This window comes from Cricetulus griseus, chromosome 2, assembly GCF_003668045.3.
Source record: "Cricetulus griseus strain 17A/GY chromosome 2, alternate assembly CriGri-PICRH-1.0, whole genome shotgun sequence".
NCBI classification, from domain to species: Eukaryota; Metazoa; Chordata; class Mammalia; order Rodentia; family Cricetidae; genus Cricetulus; species Cricetulus griseus.
In genome coordinates, this window is record NC_048595.1 from 72,884,565 (window position 1) to 72,901,483 (window position 16,919).

At 38.1% G+C, this 16,919-nt stretch overlaps 1 protein-coding gene across 1 annotated transcript in view; it reads right to left on the reverse strand.

Moving 5' to 3' along the window:
- Frmd3 (FERM domain containing 3) overlaps nt 1-16,919 on the reverse strand; it is a 145,832-nt gene that overhangs the window by 115,008 nt on the left and 13,905 nt on the right. The gene's annotated exons all lie outside the window — the stretch shown is intronic.

The window sequence follows — 16,919 nt, forward strand, 5'->3', positions numbered from 1 at the left end:
TTCTATGCTTACCACTCAACAGCAGAGGAATCTTAGGTTCATCACTTGCTTGGGAACTGAGTTTCCCATATTAAGATTACTGACAAGAGATTCTGTTGGTGAGCTGAGATCCCATTTTCCTTTGTGTACATTACATCTTTCAATACTTGCAATAATTCTAATGTATAATATTTTTACAGATCTTATAAGGAAAAGTGAGGTTCTCACCCAGTAAACTCTAAGTCCAAGATATAAATTCAGATTTTCCTAACTCTAAACCTAAGTTGGTGTGTGTGTGTGTGTGTGTGTGTGTGTGTGTGTGTGTGTGTGTGTGTGTGTTTGTGTGTGTCTGTGTTTTGAGACAAAGTCTCACTAAGTGTTCATGGCAGACCTAGAACTTTCTGTGTAGACCAGGCTGGCATTGAAATCACAGAGATCCACCTGCCTCTGGCTCCTGAGTGCTGAGATTCAAGATGTGCACACCACAACTTTGCTCTAAACCTATATTCATTTTCTTTCCCTTTTAAGAATAAAACATAATAATTATATAATGTCTCCCTTTCCTTTTCTCCCCCAAACTCTTCCATATGCTCCTCCTTGCTATCTTTCAAATTCATTCCTATTTTCATTAATTATTATTACATGAATATATGTATATGCATAAATATTCATAAACACAACTAGTTTTGCATCTCTGAAGATACATGTCACCTCTGAGTTAGCATAAGTCACAGTATAAAGAATGACCACCACATCCTTGCTGTCCTGACAGAAAGACAGCACATGTCTAGCATTTATTTGTTCCTCTTTTCTTTTTTCTGTCATTACCCATGTCATTTTATCATCTTCAGACAGTGACATTGAGGTAAGACTATTGGACCTCAAGATGGTTGGGTTTTTTCAAGCTCATCCCAAACAACCAATGTCTACTTCCCATAGTTCTTACTTAACATAGCTTCCAGAATCACATATACAATCTTCAGCTCAAGGTGAGTCTAGGTGTGATGACGATTCTTGATAGTCAACCTTACTACATCTAATATTAACTAAACCCAAGAGACTGGGTATACCTGTGAGAAATTATTCTTGACTGGACCATTTGAGGTGGAAAGACCCACCCTCAATCCAGTTCATTTGAGGTAGGAAGACCCACCTTTAAACTGGGCCACTCCTGATGGCAGTTTATATAAATAACATGGAAGAAGGAAGTTCTTGCTCTTTGTCGGCTTATCCTCAATTGCACTGGCAACTTCATTGTATCACTGGCATGAAAGACTTGTTCTTGAAGATTCTGACTTGTACTGAAGATGACCTGAGTCATCCAGCCTTGTGGACCAAATAACTATTGGATTCTTGGGCTTTCTGTTGGGAAACAGCTATTGTTGGAATACTTCAACAGCTGCTGGAAAAATTCTCTAATAAATCATGGATAGATAGATAGATAGATAGATAGATACATACATACATACATACATAATACATTCATACAATAAATGAGAGAGGGAGGGAGAGAGTAAAGAGATTCATTCTATCAGTTCTGAAGAGAAACCTGACTAATATGCTGGGCTATATGGTGAGATGAGATCCTGTGACTTAGTTTCCCTTCTATTTTTATAATAAATGTCATAACCAAAAGCAGCTCCACAGGAAAAGAGTTCATTTCCTCTTACATTTTTATGAGTCCATCACCAAGGGAAGTAAGGGTAGGAACTCAAGACAAGAACCTAGAAGTAGGAACTGAAGCAGAGGCCATAGAGGAGTAATGCTTACTGGCATATTCTCCATGGCCCGTTTCTAATACAACCCTATTATTTAATGGGTACCAGGAGGACTTCACAAGGCGATGCATCAGCAATCTTCTGTAAGTGGCCACACAGTGAGCAAGTCACCCCAGCTCAGTTCTGAAAGCTCTGTTACAGCTTCAAATATTAACAATTACACAAGGAAATCATAGCTTCTGAGCCACTATCTAGCCACTCCCTCAGATGAGGAAAAAGTGCTTGAAGCCAGGTCTGACTTTCAAGTTTCCATTTGGCTGAGTTGACTTAAACAATGCAAACTTTGAATCATTGGTTTCCTTGGTCTCTCAGTTTTCTTAGCATCAAGGACAAACAGCATCTACTTCCAAGTTCACTTAACTTTATGGGCAGAACTACAAGAAGTAAAAGATGATTATGTCTAGGAGGAAACCCTTCTTACCATCTCCTGGTCCTCCTGTAGCCTTGTTCAGCTCATCATGGTGTAATAAAAAGGGCCTTAGGTCTTATATGCATGAAACACATTGTGTTGAACATCAGAAGCCTTGCTGAACCATGCAGGAAGTATTGGCACCAGGAGGAAAATAGTCTTTCTTGGGTAAGTCACTAAGGATCTTCTCTGGATATTTCTAGGAATTAAAGGTGGTAGTCAAAATATTTAACAAGAAAAAGGCAGGGGGTATCATCAAATCGGATTGATTTTTCTTCAGTTAGAGTTGCTACTACCTACACCTTAGTTTTGAAAACCTAACACACAACTAAGTGAAAGGCTCTCTAAACTGTCACTTAGCTTGCTGAGAGGCCTGGTCACTTCTTTTAAGATCAGAGAATGAGACTACTATACAGCTGCATGATGCCTTTTAGAAGGGCATCTGATCTGTTGGCTAGGTCTCAGGAATTCCTTGGTTGAACTGTAACATCCTGTGTTTTATTTTATTTACAAAAGGTCATAATTCCACTAGATCCTAATGCTGTCACCTAGGAAGCCCAAAGGCATCACTGTGAGCTTCCCTAAAGCCTACCTAGTAACAGAGCTGGATCTAAAACACTGAGCTTTGGTTACTTGTTGGGAATCATCAAGTCATGCATCATCCTGCAAAGGTCCTTTCCAAAATCTACTAAACTATGCTCCAGTTGGTATTACTGTTCTGGGCTCAACTTTGTGAATTGGAAATAAAAACTACATGATGTACTTGACCTCAGAAGTTTTCTAAGAAAATTGAGGAACTTAAAACTGGCCTGACTGGCAAGGAAAGCAGTGGTGGTACACAAATATTGGACACATGATGTATTCTCCAAATGATGAATCCATGGTCCTCTGTCCTGTAGAGTGTGTAAATCTCATTTTGATCTGTGTTGTTGACTCCAAGGAGTGGAGTTCAGACACTTTGTAATATGCATACAATGCAATGATACATTTTAAATAGAATAACCTCATAGTATTTATTCTTTATCTTGAATAACTAAAAAGCTAATGGTGAAAAGTTGGTGTTGAAAATTTGGTATTATTTACAGAATACCCTATAAAGAAGCCCTATGATGACTCACCCGACAATTTTCTTTAAGATTTATTTTTATTTATGTGTATATGTGTGCCTTTATGAGAATGTAGATCACATGTGTGTATGCCTCATGCTGCCCACAGAGACCAGAGGAAGACATCAAATTCCCTGGAGCTGAAACTGCAAGCAATTGTGAGCCATTGTTTTTGTTCCAAGGCAGATGCTTGGAACCAAACCTAGGAAGTCTGCAAGAGAAGGTAGGGCTAGAAACTCCTGAGCCATCTCTCCAGACACCACAACTAACAACTTTTACAAGATTAAGTTGGTATATGACAAACCCTGAGCTGTCTTCCAGTCTCCAGGCACACAGCCAGATGGATGTGCATACACTTGGATCACCTTCTCACAAAGACTACAAGCTCACAGCTACTTTCATAGATACACTGGGAAAGCTACTAATGAGATCCAAGATTTCAACAGCAGCATTTATATTTGTTTCTGGTGTTTCTATTCCAAGATCATTGCCCCATAGGCAGTTCTGGGCAAATGCATATTATTAAACTCTTCTTCCTATTCAGAAAGTTCCCATGTTGCAGCCTGAAACAAACGTCCTCAGCTTCCTAGGAACAGAAGTCTCTAAATGCAAGGAGAAGACGTAGCTAGACTATTAATGGCCATCGGAGCTGGGTTCTCATTAGCTCAGTGGAGGCACCTGCAGGAGAAGCAAAACTGTCAATTTCTGGAAAATTACCATTATGGAAATCAAGTAACTGGATGGATTTATTGGTGAGATAGTATTCTATAGGGAAAGTGAAATAAACATGGTTTCAAATTGGAAGATGGGGTGCAATTTACTCACTGTTAAATACATGGGAAAAAAAAACGGCTTTAATAAGTACACACATAATAAGTGACCAAATGTTAAATGTTTTACAGATAGATGGTCTAAGGTAGTGGTTCTCAACCTGTGGGCTGCAACACCTTTGAGGGTTGAATATCAGATATTCTATATAACAGATATTTACATTGCAATTGATTACAATAGCAAAATTATTGTTATGAAATAGCAATAAAATGATTTTATGGTTGGGATGACATACAACATGAGAGACTTATTAAAGAGTCACAGCATTTGGAAAGTTGAGAAAATGCTGTACTAAGGTATAAGTAGTCTAAAACATTATTGCTTTTAACCTGAGAGCACTAAAAATCTGCCACCAAGTTACAGGAAAAGTGGTTTTTATTGCTCATTTTATTGAAAAACAATTTTTCATAGAAAATACTGTTTTCATATTTTTCCTTCTACAATTTTTTCCAGATCCTACAAGACAACTCTGTGTTCTTTCTCTCTGTCTTTTAAAATAAAACAAATATAAACACAAAAGCAAAAATCAAAAGAAAAATAAGAAAATGACCAACAAAACAAAACAAAAGCCCAACCAAAATAAGAGAGAAAGTCATAAAAGTACCATTGAATTCATTTTGTATTGGCTAACTATTTCCCATGGGTTAGTATACCCACTGAAACTCAGCTGGAGAAAACTAATTTTTCCTTTGCCAGTGAGTACCAGTTGCAGATAGGTTAAGGGCAGAAGCCCATGTCTACTTTCTCCTCTCAGTGATGGAACCCCATCTGGGTTGAACCAGTGAAGGCCTTCTGTGTATGTTATAGTCTCTCTGAGTTCATATGTTCATTAGACCTGTTGTGTCTGAATGAGTTTTTTCACTGGAATTATCTGTCAACTCTGGCTCTTACGATCTTTCTACATTGTCTTCTGCATAGATCCCTGAGACTTGAGGAGTAAGCTTTGATGAAGACATACCATTTAGGGTTGAGTGTTAAGTCTCTCACTCTGCAAATCATTCAGTTCTGAGTTTCTGTGTTATTTCCCATCTATTGCAAGATGAGTCTCTGAAGAAGGCTGAGTGAGATAATGATCTATGCGTAGATCAGTATCCCAGTAGAGGTCATTTTATTGCTGTGCTCCTTTAGCAAAACAGTAGTAGTAATATGCCCATCACTTATCTAGTCCTGGTTCTTGGGCACTTTGTTAGGCATGGGTTTGATCTCATGGAATGGGCTTTAATTCAATAAAAATGTGGTTAGTTATTCTCATAAATTTGTGCCATTATTGTACTAGTATATCTTTCTTGAAGATTACTGATGTAGGTCACAGAATTTGCAGTTGGGAGATATTGATGATTATCTTTCTTCTCCAGTAGTGTGTAGTGTGCCTTCCAGTACCATGAAGACAAGCCAATAGGGCTGAAGCTTCTAGTTAGGCACTACCTCCATGTTTGGTGATGTTTGTAAATGTCTTCTGCAAAAGGGTCTCACCATTAGGTTGGGGGGAATATTTTAGTGTGTTTGAAGCACCATGACCAAAGATAGTCTGGTGGGGGATTATTTGATTTATGTTTTGACATCGCAGTTCATCATTAAAGGAAGTCAGAACAGGATCTCAAACAGGGCAGGACATGGAGGCAGGAGCTGATGAAGAAGCCATGGAGGAGTGCTGCTTACTGGCTTGCTCCCCATGTCTTGCTAAGCCTCTTTTCCTCTAGAACTCAGGATCATCAGCCCAGGCATAGCACTGCCCAAGTTCAGCTGGGCCCTCCCCCATCAATGAGTAATTAAGAAAATATCCTATAGTCTTGTATACAGCCTGTTCTTATGAAAACATTTTCTCAATTGTGGTGCCCTCCTCTCCAGTGACTCTATCTTGTGTTAAGCTGACATAAGCTAGCCAGCACAAGTATCAATAGCCTTGGCAATAGTCTGTGAGGTTTGGTGGTTATGATGGAATGCCTTTGGCCAATATTACCGTAGAATGCATTGTAATAAACAAAAAATGGGAACCTAGAATGAAGGATTAAATAAAGAGGGGTATGGGAGAGAAGGGTAAAGGAGGGAATGTGATGACAGACCAGACAGCTAACACTAAAGGTCACTTAAAAAATGACATGGCAACTTATTGCTGTAGAAACTTTAAAACACACACACACACACACACACACACACACACACACACACACACACACAAGCAATCTTAATGGATTCACCAAATATTTGGAGAGACAATTCCCCAACTAAAAATCTTATGCCACCAAGTGGCCAGAATTTTAGTTTGCATCTTGTTGAGTCATTGGCCAAAGGTGCCCAGTTGTAACCCCCAAACAGCACAGGCTGTTTCCAAGTTTATTGCTTATTCTATACAACCTGATGATAAGGCACTGTTACTGAAGACAGTACTTACTTATGCCATCAAACATGTAGAAGTCAAACTGGTACCCAACTAGAAGCTTTATCCCTATTAGTGTTCACGGTACTGAAACACACTCCACATAATACCATGGGAGAAACAATGATCAATATCACCCAGCTCCAAACCTTGCTACGAGATATACTGGCACAATAGTGGCATAAATGTTGTGGGAATAATCAAGAAATGTTTGATAAGATTTCAGGTCCATTCTTTGAGATAGAATCCATAGTTTACATGGCTAAAGCATCATAGAACCTGAGACTAGATAGATCATGGGCCTTGGAGAAAATCTGCTACTATTATTCTGGTAAGAAGTGGAACAATAAAGTTACTCCTAATAACGTATTGTTATGCACATAGATCAATGCCTTACTCAGCTATCATCAGAAAAGCTTTTTCTGGTAGTTGATGGGAACTAATGCAGAGACCCATAACTGAACAAGGTGAGGAGAGTGAAAGACTTCAGAATGCACACCCTAAATGGGATATCTTTATCAAATCTTACCACTCAAATTTCAGAGATGAGTGCAGAAGAGGAGGCAAGAAGACTGTCACAGCCAAATGTGGTGAATGACTCTAAGGAAACAGAGTCCTATAGACACAAAGGGTTCATATGCTTATCAACTAGCAGGCTGTAACAGCGCACACATGAACTACACATGTTCAAGCCAGATGGGAGATTGGGGCCAGCACTTAAGAACTGATATTAGCTCTTCCTTGAAAATTTGATAGAATTTACTGGTGAATTCTTCTGGTCCAAGGATTTTTACGGAGGGGAGAACCAATTATTGGTTTTTTGTTTTGTTTTGTTTTGTTTGACTTTGTGTATTGCTATTTTAATCTCTACTTTATTAATTGCTTCCCTTATCTGTATTTTATTGCCATTTATATGTCTGGAATTGGCTGATAATTTCTAAGAGTGTTGAGGTACTTCATTAAGACTCAGGAATAAAGAGCAATATGTGTTTGGGTCTTGGCTCATTGGGACCAGACATCACCAGAGTTTCAGGCTTCTGACTTCTTTGTGACTAGAGAGCACTATGTGACCAAGCTTTTGCCTGCAGAGAGATCAGAGAGCACCTGGACCACAGCACCTTGTAACTGGGACTCCAGCCCAGTGTCCTCAGAAGATAGTGAGAGGCCTGGGTTTCCACTCCAGTGTGCCAGAGTTACTGGAACTTCAGTTCAAGTAGTCTCAAGGGTCAATGTGAATGTGATATTCTGACTTCTGAAGTTCTATTGGTCATTTTAGTGTTCCAGGTTTATACTGCTATGATTGCAGACTTTGCTTTGGACCCATAGTTCTAACCTCAGTGACAAAATAGTAAACAGACTTCAGTGGGTCTGACATTTGCTATCCTGCCCCTAGCAGGTTTATAGAATCCAAAGGATAACCAATGTTTTGTTGTGTTTTGTTTTTTATCACCATCTGCTTGCCTTGGTACTTAGAGTGAAGCCCAACTCTAGGTTCTATTGGCACATAAACAAAACAGGACCACCTCATCAAGACCATTTGCCAATCACCACCAAGGTTTACCATTCTCCATAGCCAAACTTTATGCAGATACATGTGTAGAAAGACTCACGGAAACAAAATGTACCAATGGGCTCTGAAGAAAGAGAAGTCAAAACTGAAAGAAAAATCCACTCCAACAAATGCACAAAATACAACACAAAAGCCCAAAGAATATGACAAAACCATAACCTGTGATCCATCCCCAACTCTCACATTTCAAGATAGTTAATGATCATATAGGAGCAGCACATATTAAAGAAATCCGCAGGAAATCTCATTTTGTTTGGATGTTGTTATAAGTAAAAATTTTCTGGCTACCACGTGAATTCCTGATCGTGGTTTGATAACAATCCTGCTAGCTCTGCAGATGAAAGATGTGTATACATTAAAGATGCCCACAGAAGCAAACTTGCTGAGGAGAAAGTCTAATTTTCCTCACCCATTCCAATGTTAATACTAAGAACTATCCAAAAATAAACTAAAATAAAGTAATGATGTAAGTGGAAGCCTTCAGTAATTCGAACCACAACAATAATCTATTTTAGCACATCAAATCCAGGAGGATTATGGCTTCCAAGAAGTCAGGTGTGTTACTAAAGAAGATTTGCTGGCATCACAATCCTAACCTGTTGCCTATGGAAATGCACCAATTTGGAAGACAGTATGGCCATTCCTCAAAAAAATTAAACACAGAATTATGATGGATTCTACTCCTAAGTAAATGACAACAATAGTTTTGCACAAAAACTTGCACACAAATACTCAAACAAGAATTATTTTTGTTGCCTCTAATGAGAAAATGTCTGTTCTGAACTCAATATGAATGACAATGGCCCAGAAACAAAGGTTTAGGCTACCAAATTCCATGTTCTGGCACACAAGCAGTTTCATGAAGCTGATATAGTAACAGAAAAAAGAAAGTCATAAACCCAGACATTTAAAGAGAACTTCTGTGGGAACATTAGAGAGACAGGTTATAGATGAGGAAATCTCTCCTACAGGCCTCACATGTTATCTGGCAGCATTCTTAGTGAAAAATAGGGTTTGATTAAGTTAATATATTTCAAAGTTTTTTTCTTAATCCATTTATCAGGATTTTTATCTGACACAGAAGTGGGCAAAATTCCAACCTCTCCACATGACTGACTTGCTATTTTGTCAGTCACCATTTGCAGACACAGCTTCTTTCTGGGAAATCTTATTCACAGTTCCCATGTTAACCATTAGTGTAACATCCTACATAGCTAGGAATGGTCATTCCTAGAATATGATATCAATGGAGTTGAGTAGTGGGAAAGAGAGCAGTTTTTAGAAGCAAGAACTAGCCAGTTAAGCCATTAAGAAAGAAACATCCATTTCATTCCATATGGACCTGTCTCAATTGTAAATTTTATCCTCTGTACCTCATATAACATTTACATGTGAAATATAATAGAATTATTATACTTAAAATAATCATGAATACTGTTTACCCCAATGGAGTGAAAATAACAGATGAAGGAAACATTAAAAAAAACCCCAAAGTTTACATATTTTTAAAAGCTAAATAGACTAAATATTTCCTCATGTATTTACAGTTTTTTGTGCTTTATGAATGTTCATAATTGAATTTGGATTACTTAAACAAATCTATTATCTATTATTTTTAGGGAGACACTGTAGCCCCGCCTCCTAGTGGCCCCTACAGGTGTGCCTGGCCACGCCCATGAGGGCGTGGTTAGGGGAGGTCGAAGATGATGAGGGGGCAATTCTTAAAGGGCCACAAACACGTGGAGACCCCTTCTCACTGGCCTCGCTAGCTTGCGGCCTCTGGGCACGCTCTGGCTTGTGTTTGGCTGGTGTTTATCTGAATAAAGAAATCTTAGCATTACAGCCTACGGATCATCTTTGAGCATGCAATACTTATTTTTAAGTTTTTTTTCTTTTTGGACAGCCTTTAATATAATGTACAATGGCTAGGAAAAATTGGTCTTTAATTGCCCCTCAACTGAAGAATGGATAGAGAAAATGTGGTACATTTACACAATGGAGTACTACTCAGCAACAAAACAAAACAAAACAAAACAAACAAACAAACAAAAAAAACCCAAAAAAACCCCAAAAAACAGGAATCTTGAAATTCGTAGGCAAATGATGGAACTAGAAGAAACCATTCTGAGCGAGGTAACCTAGTCACAAAAATACAAACAGGGTATGTACTCACTCATATATGGATTTTAGACATAGAGCAAAGGATTACCAGACCACAATCTACACCACTATAGAAGCTAGGAAACAAGGAGGACTCTAAGAGAGACATACATGGTCTCTTGGAGAAGGGGAATGGGACAGCATCTCCTGAGCTAATTGGGAGCATGAGGGGAGGGGAGAGGGAGCTAGGAGAATGAGAAGGGGAGAAGAGGAGAGGTAAGGAGGACATGAGGGAGCAGGAAGTTTGAGTTAGGGGAAAAATGGAGGAGAGCAAGATAAGAGATACCATAATAGAGGGAGCCATTATAGGTTTAAAGAGAAATCAGGCACTAAGGAAATGTCTGTAGAGCTACAAAGAAGACACCAACTAACAATCTAAGCAACAGAGGAGAGGCTCCCTTAAATGCCCTCCACTAACTGTGTGGAGCCCCAGTTGAGAGCCCTACCCTGCCTGGGGAGTGGAGGGTGGATGAGATGGGGGGTAGGTCAGGAGTGGGGCAGGAGGGATGGGGGTGAGGGGAGGGAGAGGGAGAGGGAGAAGGGATTGACATTACTAAAATATAGATACTGTTTAATTTTAAATCCTAGCTAACTATACTACAAGACACTTAGTAATTTACCAAAGAAACATCAGTACATACGGTATAAAGTGCTATGAATGTTATTATTAGAGATAGATGTCTTTTGTATAATCTGGATAAGATTTATTAACTCATATCTTTGGGTATCTGTAACCAGAGTAAATGAAGTTAAAGTACAATTTAAAAACTAGATTATTTTACCCAAATTATACTGAATAAGAAAAATTTTATAAAGATGGGGGAAATACTTGAATCTTTTTAAAAGAATCATTTTTAAATAAGGTAGTGGTTTTGGGTAACCACAATCATAATAAAAATATTAATGGAAGCATATTATATCTTCATTTATAATTTCATTAAAGTACATATTAGGAAAGCAAGTTCCAGGACAGGCTCCAAAGTTACAGAGAAACCCTGTCTCAAAAAACCAAAACAAAACCAAAAAAAAAAAAAATCCAAAACAAACAAACATATATTAGCATCATTTTAAGCAGGACTATTTTAATAGTCAAAACAAATAAACAGCTTGAATGTATATCTATTAATAAGTGTATATGCTGTGGCATACACAGGGAATATGATTTGGGTATAAAAAGAAATATAGTATCGACATTCTACAACATGAATGTATCTTGAAAACATTTTGCAAATTTTGAAATAGACAATAACAACACTATGTAGTATGGTTCCATTAAAGCGAAATGTACAAAAGGAAAAAAAGGAAAAATGTAGTGGTTATAATGCAAATTTCTGGTTTTCTAGGAGAAGTGCAAGGATTGGTGGCTGGGACAAAAGGTATGGTTTCTTGCTAGTGATGAAAAATTCTAAAATGGACTATAGTCACATCTGTCCTCAAAACCATTTGACTAGGGCGGGAGGGATGAATTAATAGATAAAGGTGCTTGTCAGCTGTGGTCAAATCTCATGTCCATCATGAGAGGAGAAAATTGACTCCCATTGGTTATCCTCTGACCTCCACACATATGCCCTGACATGGATACACACACACACACACACACACACACACACACACACACACACACACACACACATACACACACACACACACACACTGAATAAATAAATATGATAAAATTGAAAACTGGCATTGTATACCTTAAATATTAACTTATAAATCATTCATATTCTATTATATAAACTATTTTTAAAAGATAGGGGAAACCTCCCTCAGCACCAACTCTTTAGAAAATAGTATTTTCTGTGGAGAGGACATGGCTCAGCGGTAGAGTAAGTGCTTAGTATACACAATATGGATTCAGTTCTTACTACCACAGAGACAGAGAAAGGGGAGAAGGGATAATAAGCAAAAGGAACTCAGCTTCAAGGTTGTTTTTTTCCCCTTCTTCTATTAATAGGAAAGGGAAAAAAGAATGTTCAATAGTGGCAGTGCCTCTGGGCTTGAATTTCATTCATTTAGGATTCAGTGCAAGGAATCACTCTGCCTGAGCACCTGAATAATTCACAACTGCTAAAATATCCACCCAGGTCATGGACAAACCCTTTCCTCACTGCACACTGATGGGACTTTGTGTTTCCACCCAAGCTCTTCAGGAACAGCCACCTAGTCTATCACCAACCACAGACATCTAACAAAACCCTGCTTTCCCTGCAAAAAGGAACTCTCTGTGCCTGGTATCCATAGGGAATCATACTGTAATTTTTCTTGTTTGGGTGTTTTGTTTTTGTTATTTCAAGACAGGGTTTCTCTACGTAGCACCAGCCCTCCTGGAACTAGCTCTGTAGACCAGGCTGGCCTTGTACTCAGCGATCCACCTGCTGCTGTCGCCCATGTGCTTGGATTAAAGGTATGTGCCACCACTGCCTGTCTCATATGATAAATTTTTTGAATCTCAACATCTCAAATAGAGGCATGTTCAAACAGCAGTCTACCACTAGCTGTCTTTGTGACCTGGGACAGAAAACCCAAAATTTTAATGGCTCATTACCTCACTTGTAAAATAACAGTATCAATTACTATTGCCAAAGCTGCATTTGAGGTTTAGAATAGATGGAAGGTGTTTAGTGTAGGGTGCTTATTACTTTGGTAGTTACAATTTGGCAAGTGAGTAATCTATTATTTCATTTAACCAATATTTATTGAACCCTTCAGTGTTCTATAACAGCCCTTATGGAGCTGCCAATTAATGTATATTAGAAATAACAAATATACCCACAAAAGAAGCAAGTTAGCCAACAGAAAGAGGTCTATGAATATGTGGCAAAGAAGAAATACACAGTGTGTGTAATGAACAAAGAGTAACAACAAATTTCTTGGGTTCAGTTTCCAGCACCCACAGGGCAGCTCACAGCCATTTGGAACTCTAATTCCAGGGGTTCTAATACCATATTTTGGCATCTATGGGTACCATTCATGAACATAATGTAAATATATACATTCAGACAAAACGCTCACACACATAAACAAATAATTACATACATACTTTTTTAAAAAGTATCATTACTTTAATAAATGTTTGCTGGTTGATCAACTTGCTGATTACAAACTAGGCCACAGGGTCTGCCTTAGTCATAAATACATCAGGTACACTGGTACACATCCCCAGGGCTTTCCTTTCTGTTCTTCTGGAGGCCAGGCTTATTTTCCTTTTTCCATCATTCCTATGTTGTCCAGGATCTAATTCATGCTACCTTGGGAAGACTCTTACACACAGAAAATCAGATCTCTGACTAGTCTCCACATTTTACAGAAAAAAAGTGGACTTTAAACACAGCCTATTGGCATCGAGGGTCCTCTCTGCAGACATATAAAAACTTTAAGACAGAGATGAGAAAAAGAAAAGGACATGGAAGACTCCTCATCTACTCCAATCATACTGTAAAGGAGGGAAATCAAAGGAATAATTGAAGAAGCAGTAGAGATTACCCATCAAAACAGGACATGACTCAGCTGCAGCACAGACATAAATCCATAAGGAAAATATATACACATATGTGGGCACTAAAAGTCTGAAGGTATTGGAAATATGATAGAAGGAAACTAACACATTTGATATTTTTATGTGCCAGTATTAAGCCACCAAGTCCTACAAAGCATTCCTGTTGGAAGTGGGGGTCCTAAGGATGACAGCTACGAGATGCACAAGGAGAATTTTCATTAGGTAATCTTTTGTGTTTATTTGATTTTTTCTATGTGCTTTTATTATCAAAGATGATAAAAGATATTATCTCCAACATCAGTAAGAGAAGGAGAACTCTATTCTATTCCATTCACTTAATCATTGTAGGTCATTTACATTTAGGTACAAAGACAAACTATAGCATATTATCAAAGCCTGCATGAATAATAACTTATCACAAAGGAGAAAGAACAATGAAAATGGGAGCAATGTCCTAGCCTTCTTTGTTATTCAGCATGGTAAGTGGTTCTGTCCATTTCCCAGACCACAAAAAAGACACAGGCATTGATTGAAAAATTTGAAATTCTATCTAATCCCCAAATACTCTGAGGATAAAGGTGCATATATTCATTTCCAGTTTTCTTATGGTTTTAGAATGTGATCCATGCTCAGCAACATTCAAATAATATGCAAGTACATGGATGAAGATTTCGTGTTCTACTCCTAAAGGGGACCATTACTTCCTCCTCACTTCCAAGGTTAATTGCTGCTGTTGGGCTGACAAGAAGGTACTTACACTACAGGGAACTTTAGATGAATATCCTTTAAAATTCAGCTGTGAACTCATACTAGTCAAGTGCCCAGTTGCCATATGAGCCAGTACCTACCAGCCAGCATAGAAACAGAACAAATTCATCTTCAAAAAAATGTTTGTTGAAAAATTGTACAATGTGTATATTGAAGCATATTTTAACTTTTTAACTTCTCTTTGAATCTTACTTCCTGGAGCCCCTACAATTGCTTATACAAGTCAGATGGGGGCTCAGTGTCACCCTAATAGGTGAAAGGGGTAGTTGTCTTCCCAAGATCTTCTAACTTCTTGATACCTAATTAAGAATGACTTGCTTACTCCTTCCCTGGGGCTCTGTATACCAGCCCACAACTCTGTCAGAAGACCACTGCTTTGCCAGAGGCCAAACTGGACCTAGGAACTTGTTGAGTCATCTCAAACTGGCTTCAAGGAATTCTCACAATGGGAACATATTGGTAACCTTTGCCTTAATGAACTTTTCAACTTTAAGGGTACTTAAACCCATATTCATATTTTTGTATCTTGTTTATCTACTTATAGCAGACTAAATTTCTGGGTATAATGGACCTCCAAAAAATACCTATCACTTTCTTTGAAGTTCCTACCTTGGGAGAGGCATAGAGAAAAGATAGCAGGAAAAGGAAAATTATAAATTCTGATCTTTTCTAGAGCTATGAATTTTGTAATTTAGCTCATCCTTATCTCTTTCTAAAAAAGAATTCCGTGTTTCTTTCTTGTTTTAATTAGACTTTTTGGATTATTTCTCTTACAAAAGAGCAGTAACCAAAACCATGGCTGAGATGAAAACTTCTCCATAATAATAAGTTTTAAGTTTTCCGGAGATGTTTGTAAGAAAAAGAACAAAGTCAGATGTGAGTAAGAAGATGTCAGTAAGAAAATGTCAGTGATCTATTTTTTAAAGCCCTTTAAGAAGTGGTGTCTTTGGAAGAAAGCAACAGAATTAATGGAAACTCATGCCTTCTCCAAATCTCATCGGCACACTCTCTGAGAACCAGAGCATTCTGGTATTTCTCTATCATAAAATTATCATGTTGAATAGGTTTATGTGTCTGTATTCTCTACCAGAATGAAAGGGATCACATCCTAATTCATCTTGCATCTCTGATACCCATAAAAGCCCCAACAGAGGCCTTTTCAAGTTTTTTGTACCGCCGTACATATTTCCTGGAACATCTACATTTATTTATACCAAATCCCTTCTATCCATCCTCAAAACCATCCTAATACTAAAAGAAGTGAGTACCCTCAGTAAGGTTTTCCCAGTTTCCTAGTTTGTAATTTAAAACTAATCGCTTCTGCAATAATCACAGTTTTTGGAAGTGTGTCTACTTGGAATAGCACATAGAAGTGTAAAACCTTAGCTGAGAACTTACAAAGACCAATATCTCTGTGGGGAAAACGTTTGTTGTTGTTTGAAAAGATAAATGGATGGATAGATAGATGTATGAATGCATGAATGGTTGGATGGATAGAAGAATGGATGGATGGATTTTTTTAAGTATTGAACTCTGCCTTAATAGCGGAATACCCTAAAGATACAAACCTAAATCCTGCCTCCTGTCTCCATTTTATTTCTAGTAACACCAAGAAAATGTTTCTATTTTAAAGTTTCTTAACATACTGAAAGGAAAAAAAACTAGCATTTCCTCCTCAATGAGCATATTCATGAAAAGCCCAGTGAGGATTTATTTTTAAGCAGGATAGATTGGATAATAGCTTGGAAAGAAACACTTTCTGTGTAGAAGGTATCATTTGGAGAGAAACCTGAGCCATGCTCCTTTTTGTGGCACATGTTTAAATCTGCTTATCTGCTTTGTTCTTCTGATTTGCTGTTCTCAGGTGGCCACATTGCAGCTGGACCAGCAAGCTTAACTTCTGTGGTCGTCCTTGAAGTCCGGAACAACTTTACCTCTCTTTATCCATCTTAATCAGCACTGAGCAAGAAGGTGCCTTCTACACCTGGTGGAAAAACTCTTTCCAAACATGAAAGCGAAAAGTATCACTCAAGGTGCCCCTCATCCACGTGGCAGGACACCCATCTGCAGAAACACATCTCCCATGAGGTTTGGGGACTTCAAAGGTGAAGCTACCCAGGGTAAAGTTCCAGGTGGTATGAAAGAACATAAAGTTTTGTCTTTTTTTTTTCCTGACTCCAGTGATTTTATTAATTTTCTCCCGAAGCCTTAAAAAAAAAGCGTCAAGCTATCTTGTAGCTGTGCTTAGCCGGTAAACATCATGTTCTCTTAATTTTGTAAAGGGCACTAAATACCAGGGCCTGACATTGCAACAAATGAACTAACTTGCAGAATCTTTCTTGTTTTTTTTTTTTCTTTTTTTCTTAAGACTACAAAGTAAAGCATTTTAGAGGATAGACGGGAATTATGTTGATATTATCTTTATGTTTATCTCTTTGTAAT